Source organism: Adiantum capillus-veneris, chromosome 1 (assembly GCF_014529385.1).
Source record: "Adiantum capillus-veneris isolate H3 chromosome 1, ASM1452938v2, whole genome shotgun sequence".
Classification (NCBI taxonomy): Eukaryota; Viridiplantae; Streptophyta; class Polypodiopsida; order Polypodiales; family Pteridaceae; genus Adiantum; species Adiantum capillus-veneris.
In genome coordinates, this window is record NC_140931.1 from 149,212,564 (window position 1) to 149,232,943 (window position 20,380).

The window sequence follows — 20,380 nt, forward strand, 5'->3', positions numbered from 1 at the left end:
CAATCAATGCATGCGTATCATGGTGATTGAACTCAACAATCTATGCTTTAAACTCCAAGGAAGAAACAATATATGCAGCGAGCCACAACCCAAAGCTCTCTCTCTCTCTCTCTCTCTTCCCCCCACCCCAAACAAAGCATGCCTATCATGGTGATTTGAACAACAATCTATGCAGCGAGTTCCTCTTTTCTGAAATTCATGTTTGTTTCTAGCTCTGTCTCTCCCCCCAACCCAATCAAGGCATGCCATTTTGGTGCTTTGAACTCCAAGTAAGAAGTAATATATGGAGCGAGCCACAACCCAATTAACACTAGTTTGGTACAAAATAGGACACTTTGTGTCCTTTTTTAACAAATTTAAATTAAATGCTACTTGTATTAAACGGTTTATTTTTGGTATGCTTAAATATGTTAGCTAGAGTCTTTTAAAAATATAACCTTGCGTTTTAGAATCTATCATGATCAAGAACTATACTCATCAAGTTGACCCTCGCAAAACTACGATTGACACTTTGAAGAAATTGCCTTTATAAGCTCAAAAAAAAATGTAACAACCTTGTAGAAAATTTTAGGTGGCTCTTCCACAATTTTGCTATAGATAATTGGAAGTTTCATGTACAAAAAAGTTGACTTTGGAGTATATAAAATAATGGAAAGTTCCATGTGTTTAATATCGTCATTTCAAGCATACCGTTGTATACAAAGAAACATATTTTTCTAATGTATTTGTGAGTTTTAGAAAGTGACACATTGCTTGTCCTTTCCATTGAGCACTCAAGGTGGCAAGTAGAAGGGCTTTGGTATGCATATTGGATCATTTTAAATATTCAAAACTGCATAAGAGAAATAAGCATTCAAAACCTCAAATAATATCCTTCTTTCCATGTAGATCAACTAAATGTATCAAAGTATGTGATACATACACAATTGGGGTGCATAAAACCTTGGTTTCAATGTTATTATGGAGAACTTAAGATTTTCAAGAGTTTTTGCACGATAAAAAATTCAAGATAGAGTTCAAGCAACGAGATTTGATTGAGTTAAAGAACCCAAAAAATACGTAGTTTTTTTATTTAAACATATAAAATCATTTGTAGTTGTCAAATTACACTAGAATAGTACCAATTTCATGAGGAGACCTTTGGAAAACCAAAATTATGCTCTTATTTAGCACATGTTCAAGTATCAAATTATGTTTATAGCTTGCATGTGACTTGAAAGCTTATCTTTGAAGTACATTCCATTGTTTTGTAACATTAAATGCTAACACTTGGCTTTTATAAACATAAAAAAGACCATCTCTACAAAAAGATATAATAATTTTATGATTTTTTTAGCAAAATAGCTTGAAATTTTACTAAAATTTATGTCTTAGAACTTACCAGAATTCTCTCCATACAGATTGTATTTGGATATGAAAAAAAATCCAATGTTTTCTTTCCCTCATAACCAATCTATGGTAGAAACAAGGTGTAAAAAAATTCTTTCTAGCTTGACAAATAAATTGCCAAAACTTGGTAGAAAAACAGAACACTTTAATGTCTCAGGACACTTAAAGTGTCCAATTACAAAACTAATGTTTAGGCTTACCTATCACGGTGCTTTGAATAGCAAGGAAGAAGCAATATATGTAATGAGTTTCTCTTTTCTGATCGGGCTGAAATCCGTCGTGGATTTGTGATGAGATTGCTAGCCAAGGGCTATTGCAGAAATATGTCGTGCTTAGTAGTGCTATGTATGTGAAATGTGGTGCCCTTACGAAAACATGAATTGTTTTTTATGGAGTGGGTTGATGTCAAATGTGTCTCCTTACAAAAGCACATAAAGTTCTAGTTCTTGATGTGTTGTTTGTCCAAACTGTCATCTCTTGAAATGCATTCGCACAACCTATAGGTCTATGGTGAGGAAGCTTGTTTTAATGTCATCTCAACGCACTGATTGCAGGATATACCCAACTTGGTTGCGGCATGTTGTTGTTCACCGAATGCAAAGGGAAGGCCCAGGGGACCCACCCGAGAATGTCAACCATGCAAGTGTAGTGCTCTTTGTCTGGCTAAAAGCCCATAATGTTCCCTCATGCTACAAAGAAGCATCTGCAACCCTTGCGAAGCATATCCTCCTCTTGCAAGAAACCTCCCTTCACATCTAGTTAAAATAGACCGGGGCTTCCTCACCACAACCATGCTCGGCATTTATTAAAGCGCCATATTTTTCCCTAATCCTATCAAAAAGCATCTAGCCCTCAAACAAGAAGGCTGAGTGACTAGGCACACTAAGAAAAGTGATTGCAATTGAAGAGGTGCCTCATGTCGCATACAAAAAAAACAACTCATAACTGCTTCAAAGACTCTGATCAAGGCTAAACAATGATCAAACTGTTATAAATGCCAATAAGGATCCACAACGGCACACAAAGAAGTATCTGCCGTAACTCAACTTACATAAATCATAGCAAGATCTGCACATAAACAAGCTTATAACAATATGCAAGCATCAACAATATCTATAGATTGAAGTGAACTCCTTGTGGGGATCACTAACTCTCAAAAGAGCACAAACAGTCAATAGCATTAACCCCGAGCAAACACAATTCCCAAACACGTACTGTAGAGATCCAAAATGCTTGCTTTTGAGAACTACCAACAAAGAAAACTGTAATTTGTAAATCTCTACAAAAGCGTACAAATCCGAGATCCAATCGCCAGTGAATCAAGCCTGTAACTATGCATACACTCTCTCGAGACTCAACTTTCAACTACACATGGAATACATGGACTGTTCAAAAAGCATTTGCAAGTTCTAAAACAGTTTGTAGTCTGTCCGCAATAGCTCTCAAACCGTCAAGAATTTGAGAAAGCTTTGTTTTGCAAAAATGTACACATCAAAACGCATAACACTCGCTAACGGTTTGCCCAAAACCTAGTTACACCAGGAGATTATCACGTTGCAAAAATTGGGTCTGTATATAGATGACTTGTAAAATCGATCTGCAGAATGCAAAACAAAATCGGTGTAGAATCTGGAAAAAACATCCAACTAGAAAGTTTTAGCAGACGACGATTCCACTGACAATGGCAAGAATTAAGCTGAAATTTGCATTTTTACATTGAGCTATCATTGCTACAAAATTGACCTAACTCTTGCAGCCTCATCGCATTCTCCATCACGACGTCGCAATGGTGCAAGGCCTTCACTCCAACTCTAATGTCGGTTGAAAGGATCGGAAGTGCAGGAGGAGTGCATGTGCGTGCATGCGAGGAAGCAGAAGTAGAAGAGACACAGGATGGATAGAGCTTGTACAACAAGAATGTGTTGTGCTCCTTATTCTTTAGATAATATAAAGATAGTATGTTACAGGTAAATGTCCAACCAATGTGGCCTTGAGCCCAATAAAAACAACCCCTCTAAATTGTCAATTCAAAGGAGTGGAGCTAGTAAGAACTTAGCGTAGAATATTGAAGGCTAACACACACATCCAATACATCGGTGAACTCATGAGAATGATAAGAGTCCATGCGTTCAATCTCATTCCTTCACTAACACTCCTAGTTATATGAATTCTTATCTTCCCTTTCTTAATCAAGCATTGCCTCCTCTCAATGCCTTCTTTAGAAATGGTGGAATGTATCTATGCACTCCTTTGATGAAGAGATCTTTCAATGTGTTGCTCAACATACTAATGCATCCTTAACCTACCTACACACAATATATTTGTTAACATCAACGAGTATACACATGCACACACAAAGAGATTAGCAAGCAAAATTTTTGCACTTCTCAATTGAAAGCATTAACACCAACAAGAAAAATCATTTGACTCGAAGAAATCTCAGCCTCTATGCAGAAGACGCGGGGGATCCACTCTTTACAGAAAAGGGCATAAACAAGTAAGTCATATAGCTTCCTTCTTGGGAATCTGACAAAGAAAAATACTATGTTGTTGAAGTAAACTATAACACACAATCTTCCAAACAAGATCATCATGACATTGCACCACCGGTGTATGTAAAGGCAAAGCCTGACATAGCCGTTCTATTGTCCGCATTTCCGACATAATTTACATGTGTATTACCAACTACACACATGTTTTTGCCTCTAATGCAAGTAAGTGCACAACTCTTTTGTACCATCAAATATCTCACCACACCAGTTCAGACTGTGATGCTGTCCTCTTTGATCTTGTTGTCACTATTGCTTCATTTTCTTTCTCGACAGTCTCTTGTTGTGTTTCTTGGCTCTCGTGTTTCTTGTTCACTGGTTTGAGCTTTCACATTCCCTTCTCCCACAGCCTTCTTCCAAAATTTGTCTGTGTTAACATGAGTTGGGATGCATGTTGCCCAGTACAAAAACTGTCAGGCATACCATGCTTTAAACAAATGTTGACTATTGTGCAAGAATGTACTTAAGTTGATATCAGCACTAGGGTTTTTAATCTTGACTAGTAGCATATCGAACAACGTTTTAGATACATATGTTGATTTGTTCTTCAATTTGATGGCCTCTGCTACAAATCTATATGCTGGCTTGTACTCTAGCGTTGCTACTGGGACTCCTTGCCCGCCCTTTTTCCTTCTCTTCTTGGCATGTTCATCTCTCTCCAAGAAATTGCTAACTTCGTCAGCTAAATAGGATTTGGCTTTGGGATCAAATGGCAATTGTAGTACATGGGATAGGGCTGTTGTTGTGGCTTGTAGACATCTCCCATTATTCCAGCAGTGCCACTTTTTGGGTCAGAGGTGTCTATGACCTGCTAAATTATCCCAGCATCAATTCAGCATGGTAGCCTCTAGCACCACTTCTGGATTCCAAAGTTTCAGAAGACTTCGTTCTGCTTGATGAAAAACGTATTTTTCTATCTTATTATGGGGTACTGAGCATTCTTGTTTAGTTTAATTGAGCAATGTCTGCATCTTTGTTTATACTGGCTTGGATTTGCCCATCTCTGAGTCCTGTGAGCAGTCCTATGAAGTAGAAGAACACTCACCTGCAGTGGAGTTCTCGGCTATGTCAAGAACGCAATTGAAGCCGAAGGAGATGGCGATGATGTTGCACGCTCAGGATGATGTGTGGAAGGTTAAGGTACAGACGCTCACACATAAAGTAGAAAGTAGAAAGTCGTGCGGGTCGTTGAGGTAAAGTGCTGGGTTGCGCACTCTTTGCATAGTTATACATATCCATGCCATGAATGCTTCACTCTCTTGTTGCCTTGGGTTTATGGATACCACCTGTGACATGGCGCTCATACATTGGTTGGTCCCATAAATCATTTCCTTTGAGATTCTATCCATGATTGTGTCCTTCATTTTATGCTAGTGACCATTGCAATCTTAGACTCTACTGGTTGTTCAGGTGTCTGGACCTGAACTAGAACTAGAACTAAGCAATCTACTAGTTTCTAAAAAGCACGGATCCCTTCCTGAACTGGTGTTGTTGGTACTTCATCTGATCTAGCATAGTATAACTTGTTCTTGGCTCCATTGTAAACGCCTGGCAGCAGTGGTTCGGATAAACCTTTACATCTAATTATTGCCATTAGAAAACACCCAATCTACTTTATAAGGTCGTGCCCATGCAATGCTCAAATTAGGCTTCTTGGGCCCTAGCTTTGACTGATAAAACCCCTTTTTGAACTCCCTGACATTGATCTTGTTGTCATGCCACTGCTTTCATTGTTGCGAAACCACATCATGTTCCAGCATGGCGGGTTGCCTGATCTCATCTAGATGCAATACTTTATCTAATCGTTGCTTAAGATTTGTGTTGAAGTCCATGCCATGCTCAATTGCTAACATAAGACTTGGGATTGCAAACTCCATTTGTACCACTACCATTGTGCCATAGACCATTCTGAAAGGCGTCATTCCAATGGTGACCTTGTAAGCAGTTATATATGCCTATAATGTTGTATGAAGCTTTGCATTCCCCTGATGTGGCTCCTTCTCAACTATCTTTGTCAATATCATTTTTTTTATTTTGTTACCACTTTTTGTCCGTCCATTGCATCAAGGAAAGTATGGAGTGGATTTTCAATGCTTAACTGAAAACATCTCAATCAATATCTAAATCGCCGCATTCATAAAGTGTTTACCCTGATCTAAGACTGTTTTGATGGGACATCCATATCTGCAAATGATGTTTTCATACAAAAATAATGTTGTCCATTTTACAATGTTATTTAGAAACGCCTTGGCTTTATCCCAGTTGCTCACATAGCAAGTAGCCATTACCTATTTTTCCTGAGAGTGATCTTCTTGAATGGACCCATGAAGTCCACTCCCCACTTCATGAACACTCCCAATGGTTGTATCAGAGTCAGAGGTGTCATGTCAAGTGTTATTGGTCTTCTCATCCGCTGACAAATATCACAAGATTCTTACCAGACTTTTGTTAGTACTTGGAGACTTATGACCCAAGGAAATCCTGAAGTTGACAAGTTTGATGCATTATGCACATTGCTGTTGCAAGAGTCGCTTTCTTGAAAAAGCAGAACTAGACAACGTGCAGTTGAGCAAGCCTTTATTGCTGCTCAAAGAAAAGGTGGTAACAGTAATGCAACCACTTCTCATGGTTCTTCTGCAAGTGGAAAATCACATGTTCCTAATGCTTCTGTTGACATCAATTCATCTAGAAATTTTGGTGATGAGGGCAAAAGAAGATGCGTTGCCATTATTGTAAAGTAGTGTCCTAAGTTGAAGGCCAAAGAGGCTACGAAGAAAGAGATTGGTTCCACTACAAATGCAACTATTGTTGAGTCTTCTGTGTGAAAGGAGACTATGATGCTGATATTGATGCAAAATGGGTTTTTAGTACACAGTGCACTTATAATCTTGTTGTCCATGATGCATGCATGTCAGTTGCTGCAGATTCGCATGTGTGGTATTTTGACAGTGGTGCTACAAAGCACATTACCTCACATCGTGATTTGTTCACCTCTCTTGAGTCTGTCCCTCTCATGGGAATGTAGTTACTTGTGCCAACAATGCCTCTTATCCGGTTCAGGGAGTTGGAAAGATTGTGCTTACTACTACAAATGGCAGTTCTTTCACACTTGTTGATGCACTTTATGTACCTGGGATCAAGAATAATCTTTTGTCTGTATTCGCACTTGCTAGACTTGGTCTTGTAGTCAAATTTGTGGATGACAGATGTACAATACATGATCTCAATTTTTGTGATGAAATTGTTTCATCTGGCATTTTATACCATAGGCTGTATAAGCTCACTTTGTATGACAAATGTGGGCATAATTTTGCAAATGCAGTTGTGGATTCAAAGATTATTTCATATGCAAAACTTTGGCATGGATATTTTGGTCATGTGAATTTTGCCAGTTTGCCGCGTTTGCAAAAATTTGATATGATTGCTTCTTTGCCACCTCTTAGAGCACCTATAAAACATGTCTCTGAAGGCTATATTTTATGTAAGATGCAGCGTTCTAAGTTTCCAAAGGATGGTTTAGTTAGGCCACATGGATTTTGCAACTTGTGCATAGTGATGTTTGTGGGCCCATGCAAACTCCGTCCTTGGACAATTACCTTTACTTCCTGACTTTTATTGATGATTACTCTAAGCATGCATGGGTATATCCACTTGAAGAGAAGTCCGAAGTATTTATGTGCTTCAAACGATTTTTGGATATGGCTAAAAATGTCTCGAAATGTACTATGGACACCCTCCGTTCTGATCGAGGGAGGGAGACTATGTCTCATGAATTTACTGCATTTCTGGCTAGTCGTGGGATAAAACACCAATGTACAGTGCCTTATATGCCTCAGCAAAATGGTGTTGCTGAAAGTAAAAACACGTCACGTACAGAAATGGCATGATGTATGGTCAAAAGTCAAGCTTTATCGCATTCGTTTTGGCTTGAGGTCATTATGTGTACCACTTATATACTTAACAGGTGTCCTACAAAAGCTTTGTAGTCTATGACTCCATATGAAGCATGGCATGATAGAAAGCCTTCTATTGAGCACATGCGTGTTTTTGGTTGTTTGGCATATGCTTTCGTGCCACAAACACAACGCATAAAATTAAGTGATAAGGTTGTCAAACATATTTTTGTTGGTTATAGTGCTGAAAGCAAAGGTTATAGGTCGTATCATCCACAAACAAAGCGTATTCTGGTTTCACGGGATGTTATGTTTGTAGAAGATTCTATTCAGCCCTTGATGTCATCTACTAGAGACAGTAATGTAAGCTCATAGGACATTTATGACACTTTGTTGCCTCTTTTCATTGGTGGAATTTCGAATGTAAATTATAATGAGGCAAATGTACAGCCTATGGGGGTTTTTGAAAATGTTACAGATCAGCCTATTGCTCATGCAGATGTACATGATGAGGAAAAGGCTGGTATGCCAAAATGGTTGGTGCATACATTGCGTGACAGTAAATTGGATGCACCTTTGTCTAGTCGCACTCGTTTAAGCTCTCGCCATGCATCTTATGCATCAAATTGTTATACTCTGGCTGTGTCTAGCTTAATGATGTTGAGGAACCTCTCTCTTTTGATGAAGCACATAATTCAAAAAATTCGATGGCTGCCATGCAATCAGAATATGATACACTTATAGAAAATGACTCATGGACGTTATGTGATTTTCCTCCTGGAAAAAAGGCCATTGGTACGAAGTGGGTTTACAAGTTGAAATGCAAGTCGGATGGTGAGATTGATTGCTATAAGGCTCGATTGTTGCAAAGGGTTATGCACAGCAAAAAGGCATAGATATGAAGAGACTTTTGCTCCCACTTGTCGTATAACTACTGTGCGTTTTCTATGTGTATTGGTAGCTCATTTTGGTTGGGATGTCGGACATTGTTACTACTTTCTTTAATGGTGACATATTTGAGTAAGTTTATGTAACGCAGCCTCACGGTTTTGTCAAGAAAGGACAAGAGGATAAAGTGTGCAAATGTAACAAAGCTTTGTATGGGTTGATGCAATCTCCTCGTGCATGGTATAAGAAGGCTCACACTCATTTGGTCAAACGAAGCTTTCGTAACAGTCCAACAGTAAGCATATTGTATGTAAAGCATGAGGGTGATGTACTTCTCATTGTGGTTCTCTACGTGGATGATTTGCTGATCACTAGACCAATGAGAGAAATATTGTTGAATTTGAGCCTGATTTGGATGCTACTTTCAAGATGAAAGAGTTGAGAATGTTGCAGCATTACTTGGGTATACAGTTTGAGCAGTGTGATGGTGGTATTGCCTTGTGTCATAAAAGTTACATAGAGACATTGCTATGTAAGTCTGGACTTGAGGATTACAAACCTATTGCCACTCCCATGGAAACAGGTTTGAAATTGAGTCTTCATGATGCTGGTGATCCTGCAAATGTCACTCTTTACCAAACTGCTGTTCGATGCCTCAATTATGTATGCAACACGAGGCCAAATATTCAGATCTCACAAGTCAACAGCTTTATGCATAGCCCAAGGTCTAAGCATTGGCAAGGGGCTAGGAGGATTTTTCTCTACTTGAGTGGCATTTTACATCTTGGCTTGTTTTATCGCAAGGGGGGATCATTGCCGCCAGATTTGCATGCTTTTTCGAACTAAAATTGGGCTGGTTGTTTTGACACACGAGTGTCCACAAGTGGATTTTGTTTCATGCTTGGTAACTCATGCACATCATGCTTGAGCAAGAAGAAACCTAATGTGGCTAGTTCCAGTTGTGAGGCTGAGTACAGAGCAGTCTTCACAGCTACGGTTGAGTGTGTATGGCTCAGATGTCGTATGGCTGATTTGGGTGTTAGACAGGACACTGCCAACACTATCTACACTGACAGTCAAAGCGCATTGGTAGTTGCGAGGAACCCAATTTTTAATGCTCGCACAAAGCACATTGAGATGCATTACCACTATGTCAGGGAGAGACTCTCAGCAGGAGAGATCAAATTGGCTTATGTACCAACACGGGACAACCTTGCAGATCTTTTCACAAAGGCATTGTCTCGTAAGAAGTTCGAAGATTTCCGCAAAGCTTTGGACTTACTCCCCTTTGTGGACTGATCATGTCCTCAGGGCATGACACTTCCCTATACTCTATGTGCCAACTCTCGTTCACTGTGTCACTCCCAGGGGGGATTTGTTACCATATACATGTGGTAGTGATGTGTGTGAACACGCTTAGGACTGTCGAGGCATTTTTTCCCTCACTAGGACGTTTTTTCCCCATGCATTGTATATACGCCCATTACTCTAGGGATATCTATCTTTCCATTGCATACTAAGTAAAACACTCTTTGTTGTGTGCCTTGAGCTTCCTTTGTCTTCTCCAAGCTGTGTGTGTTTTCGTGCAACCCTAATTCCAACATGTACTTCTTGAACAAAAATCTGCACCACAATATGTTTTTCTTGGCTTACGAAAGATTCTAAACTCAAACTCCATTAGAAACATCATTTATCTGATCAATCTTCTCTCAATGATCACTTTCTTGATCATAAAGCGAAGTGCCTAATCATCTATGAGGAAGTGAAATGCTTGCCCAACAAGTGGTATCTAAACTTTGTGGCATTGAAAACCATTCCTAGTGCTTCTCGCTCCTTGTAGGAATACCCTTGTTCAGCTGAATTGAACCAGCAACTGGCGAGATAGACTGGATAGTCTATCTTCCCATTAGGTTGGGCCATTATATCCCTCATCGACATTCTGAACGCATGCATATGTACATGGAAAATCACATCCTAGTTTGGTTGACAAAGGGCTGGATTTCTCATGATCATCTCCTTCAAGCACTAGAAACTCTGTTCACATTCCTGGGTCCAAATGAACTTCTTTCCCTTTTGAGTCCACTCATACACAGGAAGTGCCTTAGCTGCGAACATATGAATAAATTTTTGATAGAAATTAACATATCCAGAAAACAACTCAGTTCAAATACATTTGTCGATGCTTTGGCTTGCCGAACACACTTACTTAAAAACAAGAAAAAGAAAATCATAGCGAGCGAGTCTTGCGAAGATAGAGAAAAGAAGGGTGGGGAGGGTTGGGTTGGGTTGGGGGGGGGGGGGGGGGGGGGGAGAATCAAAACAACACAAGTTTTACACCAAACGCGTTTCGCTTGAATTAGCTCATCAGTGGTGTAAAACTTAGGTAGCAGGGGGGAGTATAAATAGGGGGGGCATGGTGCAAAAATCTGTACAAAGCCCTGTAGTTAAAGTAGGATGGTGCCAATTGAAGGAGAGTTACTCCCTAATTCCTTTAGCAAGTACTCAATAAAGAGGAGGAGCTTGCAGGGGATGTACATAAAAGGGAGGCTAATAAAGAGTGTACCAAAAAAGTAATGGAGGGTTTAGGGGGTGTAATGGAGTTTAGAAGGAGGAGGCTAGAAAAGGTGGCAAGGATCATGGATTTTTAAGAGGAGGAATATATGGGGTGTAAGGTTTTAAAAGAGAACGACCTTCGCGCGGGGGGGAGGGGGAGAAAGGGAAAGGGAAGGAAAAGGAAATTATGTGGGATTGGGTTTTTCTGAGAGGAGAGAGCCGAGATTTGGTGCATTGAGCCAACATACGATTGGTTTTGGAAGGTGTGCCAGCTCAGGATTGGCTTTGAGAAGATTAGAGAGAAGTTTGTTTATGGAGAGGGAGGGGTTAAGAGTGCGCCTGAGGGGTGAGAAAGGAATTTTTACAATGGTGGGTGGTGGTTTGGTTTTGTGGTTTTTTTGAAGAGGGAGGGTCTGGAGTGGTAAGAGATAAACCAAAAGCATGCTTCCAAGAGAGGGGAGGGTAACCTTTAGCCCTAAGCCTGGAAAAGAAGAGGTTTCGAATAGTGATAAAACCCTCCAGGGAGCTCTCTCGAATGATGTACCTTTTGATTTCTTGGAGAATGAAGGAAATCTTTTGGTGCGTTGGATGCCAGGACTACCAAGGGATATAATTCTTGGAGTTTAGACTTTTTTTATGACATTTGAAATCGAGAATCCCATGGGTGGCAAAGGAGGTTCCTTTGAAGAAGTGAATATCTAAAATAACTGCCTCTTGCAGGGAGATGAGGGAAGAGATCTTTATATGCTTTTGGAGAGGGTGTCCATAGTTTTGCAGCATTTTCCCCAAGCTAGAAGCAGAGCCACCCCAAACCCCAAAAGCATCATCCACGAATCTTTTAAAGTAGAGAAGGGAGGGAGAGGCAAGGAGGTTCATGCCTTCTTCTAGGGAGCAAAGAAAGAGGCATACATAGACTACGGCAAAGTTCGAGCCCATTGCCCGCTCTTCGCCTTCAGCCGTCTTCGGATTCAACCTCCCCGCAGGCAGTAGGAAAGCACACAGTATTCAGTGATACCGCGCCTTGCAATCGGGGGTTACATCCTCTTCGACACCGTCTCGGCATCACAACACTTACTTTGTATCCTGTTCTGCAACGCCTCGACACTGCAACATAGGAGGCCACATCATCTTCGGTTGCATATTCTCCGACACTGCCTCGACTTCACAGCAGAAGTAACGCTCGGATTTCATGAACCGGCCCCTCTAGACAAAGGTCGTCTCCTCAACGTCCCTCATTATCTCGACTTCCATGCCAGGGTATAGCCCACCTCCTACCACAGCTAGTTTGACTCTTGATGCAGCTACAGTGGCACCCATATACTACCACAACCGGGCTATCTCTTGTCACTTCTACAGTATCTAGAGTTGCGGGCCCTCATAAGCTGTACGCGCACTATAGCTGCAGACGATCTCTTGTGTTCTACAGCAGCGTGGATCATACTACGAGTCACCAAGTTGCTCCACGGTGACAAAGCAAGCCCTCAAACGACACAACTGCTACAGCAACTGACCGTTGGTTTCATGCAGTAGCTGTCGTTCTCACACGAGCTACCGACTGATGCAATAGCTGGCGTGGGTCTTCTCACACGGACTGCAACCTGCCGCGGTTCTTCTCGCACAGACTGCAACCTGCCGTGGTTCTTCTCGCACGGGCTGCAACCTGTCGCAGTAACGGACAATTGTTATAGTTTGCGGCCGCTATCGTCCCGCACGGCGCAGCTGCAACCGGCCGTTGTCTTCTCCCACGAGGCCATCGTCTTCTCCCACGACTCTGATGAGGTCTTACACAGCTGCAATCGGCCGCTATCTTCTCCCACGAGGCCGTTGTCTTCTCCCACGACTCTGCTGAGGTCTTACACTGCTCCCCTTAGACGCGTGTAATTACTGAGCATTAGCGATATTCACACGGCAGCCCCGCAATCGGTAAAAGCACTATTTACTCCGGTTCCCACTCGGAGCCTTTATTCAACCGGATGGATACCTCTCCCCCTCCCCCACCCTCTCCCACTAATGTAATCCCTATTCCCACCACCATGGGGATAGTGGGAGCTCCCGATACCTCGCCGGCAATTTCCCCTGCCAACCCTCCCAACAACCAATCCTCTTCCTCTTTCCCTACCCCTATGGATACCCAAGCTTGTAATACCTCTCCCGGCGGCGCTTGTATGTTTCCCGATTTTGTATCGGCAGCTAGTCTCATCAACCCACCATCGTCAACTTTAAACACGCCTTTGCAAGCCTCTACCCTTCCCTTTACACCCTCAGAAAAAACCTTGTTTAGTCCGGAAGAAATTTTGGGGCTTACAGCAAACCTACCTATTGAAGATTTAGACCAACTCTCCATCCCCTCTACCTTCCCCACCACTTCACCTCGATATAACATGGCATACTCCTTATGCTCTAATTTTGGCGGCATCCTCCCCAATTCCCTCCAAAGTGGTATCCTAGCCAATCCCTCCCTTACTTTCCCCTTCTCCTTCGGATCTCTCTCCGCGAGCGCCTCAAATTTGACCCCTTCGTCTTCTACTATGTCTCTTCCCACTCTTCCCGCCATTAACAAGCCTTTGGAATTCCATAAAATTGTATCCCTCTCTTTGGAAGAGTTCAAAGCCCTTAACCTTAAGCTCAATAAGGCAAAATCTCACCTCTCCCACCTTCAAAACCTTCTTGCCAACCAAAAAGGTCCACATAGTCTTTGCATGAAACCTCCACGTCTTACCTTGGAAGACTCACATGCACAAGCGCTAAGCTAGAAACCCTCAATATCCAATTCCAACTCGATTACACCAAAGTGTATATCCAAGCACAAACCCTACTTGCAAAGAACCTCAAAAAAGCTTTGATGACTACCATGACATTGTGGAAGAGCGGCTTTTAGAACTCACCAAAAAGCTTACTCCCATTTCCTTTCCTAGAGTACCACCTTCGGCTTGGGCTAGCCAACTACTCTTATGGAAGCAAGCTTCTCTTAATGAGTTTGATGCCCTCTTGCAAAATGAGATCCTTCAAACCCATTTAGCCTCTTCCTTGAACATAGCGGCTCATAATGCTAGAAAGAGGTCCCAAGTCTCTCTCCTAGAGGAGATAGAATCCCTACCTAAGGAAGAAACCGTGGGAGAATTGGTATACCATGAAGTCACAACCCAAATTAACAATCTTCTCTCACCATCAAATAAACCTCCACCAAAGAAGCATGTTAACAAGGCTCCTCATCCCTTTTCCCAGAAAAAAGTCCCTCCTCCTATAAAGAACTCTAAACATGGCTTCCATAATTCCCCTCGCTTTGTCCAAATTCCCCCATGAAGGCTTTTCTTATTAACCTTTCAAAAAACCAAAAAACTCACTCTTTATCCTACCCTCACACAAACTCCCCTCGCTTTGTCCAAATTCCCCCATGAAGGCTTTTCTTATTAACCTTTCAAAAAACCAAAAAACTCACTCTTTATCCTACCCTCACACAAACTCCCCCTCTTGTATCTCTCCCTCTTTTTCCTCTCATCCCTCCCCCCCTCCAAAACACCCTTCTTTCACCACTCCACTCTCCCCCTCCCAAAAAAACCTCTCTCCCTCCCTTCTCTATTAACCCTTCCCGTTTACCCTCCCTTCTCAAAACACCCAACTATCCTCTTGTATCTCCTTCCCCTAGCTCCTCCCGCACACCTCAAAACAATCCAATTCACCCCAAGTTTAGCCTACCCAAGAGCTCAAAAAACTTGCAGTGGAGGAGGTTGAATTAGGAAAAAAGCACCCTACAAATTGGGTCCACTTGCTCTTCTCCACACCTCCTCTCTTTTCCCATCTTTGGACCCCTCCTCCTTGTACTTTCCCTCTCCTCACCCTCCCCTCCCCTTTTGGTAAAAAGCGTTCCAAGTATTGGCTTCCTCTCACAAACCCTTACCTCTTCAAAATTCTAGTCTTAAAAAAACTATCTACCTTTTCTCTTGAACACAAAGTCACCAACCTCTCTTCACACAATCTCTCCCAATGCTCCCTCTCCTCTTCCAAAAGAAAGCTTCTTGGGCTTGGTCTCAACTACATTCCCCCCTCCCCTCCACCTCCGCCAAATCTAATCCTAGAAGCATACTCTAACCTTAATAGATCACTTCAACTTAAACTCTTCTTTAAAAACAACCCTCCCTCCTCTCCCCTCTCTTTATCTATCCCCAATCCCTCTTGGAATCCCCCCTCTCCTTCTTTATCTCTTAACCTTACCTTCAGGCACATTTTTTCTTTCCTTAAATCTCTTCTCTCTCTTACCCCTACCTTCCACTTCAAACCCTTTTTGTTTGAAGCCATATCCTCCTTAAAAAATGACGTCAGCATCATAATCAAACCGGCGGATAAGAATCTTGGGCCGGTAATCCTCTCAAGGGCTTGGTATGATAATGAGGCTCTTCGCAAACTTTTAGATCCACTCACCTACTCCCTTATTTCTTCTCCCCCCTTACCTTTTGTCTCTTCCCTCCTCGCTTCCATTGTATCTAGCTTCCCCCTTCTCCCATACAACGAACGAATGTTTATCCTCTCTTCCTCTCTTGGCAAACTCTTACCTAAACCATGCCCTTTCTTTCTCCTACCCAAAATCCACAAACCCACCCTTGTTGGTCGCCCTATATGTTCCTACGAAGGGTATATCTTGGAAAATGCTTCCAAATGGCTCCATGCTCAACTCTACCCCATCCTCTTATCTAAAACCCAACACCTCCAAGACTCCCACTCCCTTATCTTGGACCTAGCCACCATTTCTTTTCCTCCCCACATATTTCTTTTCACTTTTGACGTAGAATCCCTATATCCAAGCATTCCAATACAAGAGGGTCTTTATGCTCTCAGAAACACCATCCGGAATTTTTTCCCCCTTCCCAAAACCCACTTTATCCTATCCCTAGCCTCCCTTATCCTCAACCATCATTATCTTTTTAAAGGAAAGTGTTGGCACCAAATCAAAGGAACGGCAATGGGCTCGAACTTTGCCGTAGTCTATGCATGCCTCTTTCTTTGCTCCCTAGAAGAAGGCATGAACCTCCTTGCCTCTCCCTCCCTTCTCTACTTTAAAAGATTCGTGGATGATGCTTTTGGGGTTTGGGGTGGCTCTGCTTCTAGCTTGAGGAAAATGCTGCAAAACTATGGACACCCTCTCCAAAAGCATATAAAGATCTCTTCCCTCATCTCCCTGCAAGAGGCAGTTATTTTAGATATCCACTTCTTCAAAGGAACCTCCTTTGCCACCCATGGGATTCTCGATTTCAAATGTCATCAAAAAAGTCTAAACTCCTACAATTATATCCCTTGGCAGTCCTGGCATCCAACGCACCAAAATATTTCCTTCATTCTCCAAGAAATCAAAAGGTACATCATTCGAGAGAGCTCCCTGGAGGGTTTTATCACTGTTCGAAACCTCTTCTTTTCCAGACTTAGGGCTAAAGGTTACCCTCCCCCTCTCTTGGAAGCATGCTTTCGGTTTATCTCTTACCACTCCAAACCCTCCCTCCTTCAAAAAAACCACAAAACCAAACCACCACCCACCATTGTAAAAATTCCTTTCTCACCCCTCACCCGCACTCTTAACCCCTCCCTCTCCATAAACAAACTTCTCTCTAATCTTCTCAAAGCCAATCCTGAGCTGGCACACCTTCCAAAACCAATCGTATGTCGGCTCAATGCACCAAATCTCGGCTCTCTCCTCTCAGAAAAACCCAATCCCACATAATTTCCTTTTCCTTCCCTTTCCCTTTCTTCCCCACCCCCCCCTCCCCCCGGTGCGAAGGTTGTTCTCTTTTAAAACCTTACACCCCATATATTCCTCCTCTTAAAAATCCATGATCCTTGCCACCTTTTCTAGCCTCCTCCTTCTAAACTCCATTACACCCCCTAAACCCTCCATTACTTTTTTGGTACACTCTTTATTAGCCTCTCTTTTTTGTACATCCCCTGCAAGCTCCCCCTCTTTATTGAGTACCTGCTAAAGGAATTAGGGAGTAACTCTCCTTCAATTGGCACCATCCTACTTTAACTACAGGGCTTTGTACAGATTTTTGAACCATGCCCCCCCTAGTTATACTCCCCCCTGCTACCTAAGTTTTACACCACTGATGAGCTAATTCAAGCGAAACACGTTTGGTGTAAAACTTGTGTTGTTTTTGATTCTCCCCCCCCCCCCCCCCCCCCCCCCCCCCCCAACCCAACCCCCCACCCCTTCTTTTCTCTATCTTCGCAAGACTCGCTCGCTCTGATTTTCTTTTTCTTGTTTTTAAATAAGTTCGTCTTCTCCAAGCTGTGTGTGTTTTCGTGCAACCCTAATTCCAACATGTACTTCTTGAACAAAAATCTGCACCACAGTATGTTTTTCTTGGCTTACGAAAGATTCTAAACTCAAACTCCATCAGAAACATCATTTATCTTATCAATCTTCCCTCAGTGATCACTTTCTTGATCAGAAAGAGAAGTGCCTAATCATCTATGAGGAAGTGAAATGCTTGCCCAACAAGTGGTGTCTAAACTTTGTGGCACTGAAAAACCATTCCTAGTGCTTCTCGCTCCTTGTAGGAATACCCTTGTTCAGCTGAATTGAACCAGCACAACTGGCGAGGTAGACTGGATAGTCTATCTTCCCATTAGGTTGGGCCATTATATCCCTCCTCGACATTCTGAACGCATCCACATGCACATGGAAAATCACATCCTAGTTTGGTTGACAAAGGGCTGGATTTCTCCTGATCATCTCCTTCAAGCACTAGAAACTCTGTTCACATTCCTGGGTCCAAATGAACTTCTTTCCCTTTTGAGTCCACTCATACACAGGAAGTGCCTTAGCTGCGAACATATGAATAAATTTTTGATAGAAATTAACATATCCAAAAAAAACTCAGTTCAAATACATTTGTCGATGCTTTGGCTTGCCGACCACACTTACCCTTATCATTAGCCATCTCAATACCATTCCTAGAGACAATATGTTCTAGAACCTTGCCTTTCCATACCATGAATCTTGATTTAAATGGATTCAAGAAGATTCTCTTCTCTTTGCATCTTCCAAAAGCCATTTCCAAAAAGAGTAGATGCATTTCCACATTAGAGAAGACAATGAAATCATCCATAAATAATGCCAAAAATTTGTGCAAAAACTCACTGAATACTTTCATCATGCACGTTTGGAAAGTTGTTGGAGCATTGCAAATTCCAAATGGCATGACTAAGTACATGAATGCTCCTCATTTAGTGACAAACGTTGTTTTGACTTGATCTTCTTGTGCAATCTTGAGCTGATTGTAGCCACTCTAACCATGCATAAAACTACATCTCATGGCCAAAAATCTCGTCTAGCAGCATATCAGTAAATGGAAGTGGGAAGGGATCTTTGACATTCAGATCATTAAGCGTCTTGTAATCCACACATGCCCTTTTCCCATTCTTCTTCGGAACCTCTATAATCGGATATAACCATTGACCTTCTTAGCATTGTTGGGGTTCTTTGTATACCTCTATAGTCTTATTGGTATGGCACTTGGTTTGAGCAGTATCCAATATTGAGACACTTCCAAATTGACTCCTTTCAAATCATTGTGTTCCTATGTACATCCTTGTATTTCTCTAACAAAGCCCTACCCTTCTATTTAATCTCTGGCTTCATATGTTTGTTGATCTTCACCATTCTGGATTTCTCATATGTGTCAAGATTCCACTCTTTGATCTCTTGATCATCTAGAAGTAACCAATTTGGACCTCCTCCTTTTTGTTTGGCCAATGACTCTGCTTCCTTCTCGGTACGAATACCTGCCGCATACTCATTAAATAGATCTCCTAGCTCCCAAGTCCAATTTTCATCTCTATCCTTTTAGCAACTTGATATGAACTCTCGTATTTGTTTGACTAGGCTTTGTTGACGATCTAAAATTAAGCTTCTCCTTATCTGACTGTTTTGGTGCATGCACATCCAGTTGAACTGTCCTTTCCCCAATGTTTGACTCAATTAACTGATATGGGTACTACCTTCTCTACCTTTTAGCTTGTTCCTTATCCATCAGAACATCACTCAAATCTATCTCGACAAGTGAAAAGGTATTCATTGAGGCTAACATTCTCTCGATTTTCTTTGTGCCATATTTCTTACAAAGCTCCTCTGATCTTAATGCTTTTTTCTAGCTTCTTGTATTGTCTATCTTGATCTAGATTCTCTTGTTGGACTCCTGAATAGTTTATGTCTAAATAGCATAATTATGGATAGCCCTAGTAGTTCTGAGCCATGGTCTGTCCAAAAGCATTCCATATGCTCCCTGCACATTTTGAATTTTTCTCCCACTCTGATATGCATATTCTCAATTAATCATGTGGCTTGGACTACCTTGTGGTCGGCCATTTGTACCGTGTATGACACACCAGTGGGTAAAGACAAGCAAACATCTCTTGCACTTGCAATGTCAGACGTCGAACCATCATTCAAGTGTAGACAACCAAAACTCCCACTAGAGAAGGTGCTAAACCAATCACAATGCGGTGTGACATGGAAAATTGCATCCTCATCTAGCAACCAACATGGAGAAGTGTCAACCAACATGGAGAAGTGTCACTGCTCAAAGACATGTAATCAGGAGGAACACTAAAGGCAAATGTGACATCATCGTCACTGGCATATGAAGCCACTGCTTTAGCATGTGTCAAAACCTCATGTGCACCATGCATAGATCTCCGTTGTTGTCTCATACGCCTGAAACAACGACGCCTAATGTGCGTTGTGTGACCATAATTCCAACAATGCAAGTGTCGGCAAGAACAAAACTGCCGTCTCTCAATGTGACACATGTCTGATGCCCATAAGTGAATGGCAAAATGGCAACAAAGTGGGAGATCACTCGACCACTACACAATCATGAAAACCATGACTAATTGCATCAAAACCAATGCTTGCATATGCATAAAACAGCTCCACAATCTGCAAATTGCAATCACATAATCTGGGACAAACTGCTCAATCAAACGTAAAGCGCATAACCATATACGCAAGTAGAGAGCAAACTAGCTTAAAATGCATCCCACAAGAGAAATGGTATGCAAAAATCTGCAAAAAAACTTGTGAAACCTATGGCTAGCAAAGTGGTGACATAAGCATTC

General features: G+C 41.8%; 1 long non-coding RNA gene across 2 annotated transcripts in view; it reads right to left on the reverse strand.

Moving 5' to 3' along the window:
- Positions 1-2,588: 2,588 nt before the first annotated feature.
- LOC147465782 (uncharacterized) overlaps positions 2,589-20,380 on the reverse strand; it is a 36,458-nt gene continuing 18,666 nt past the window's right edge. The window contains exon 4 of one of the 2 annotated variants that reach the window (XR_015189426.1): positions 2,589-3,018. This is a non-coding gene — a long non-coding RNA (uncharacterized LOC147465782). The other variant, XR_015189425.1, reaches the window with a different exon arrangement.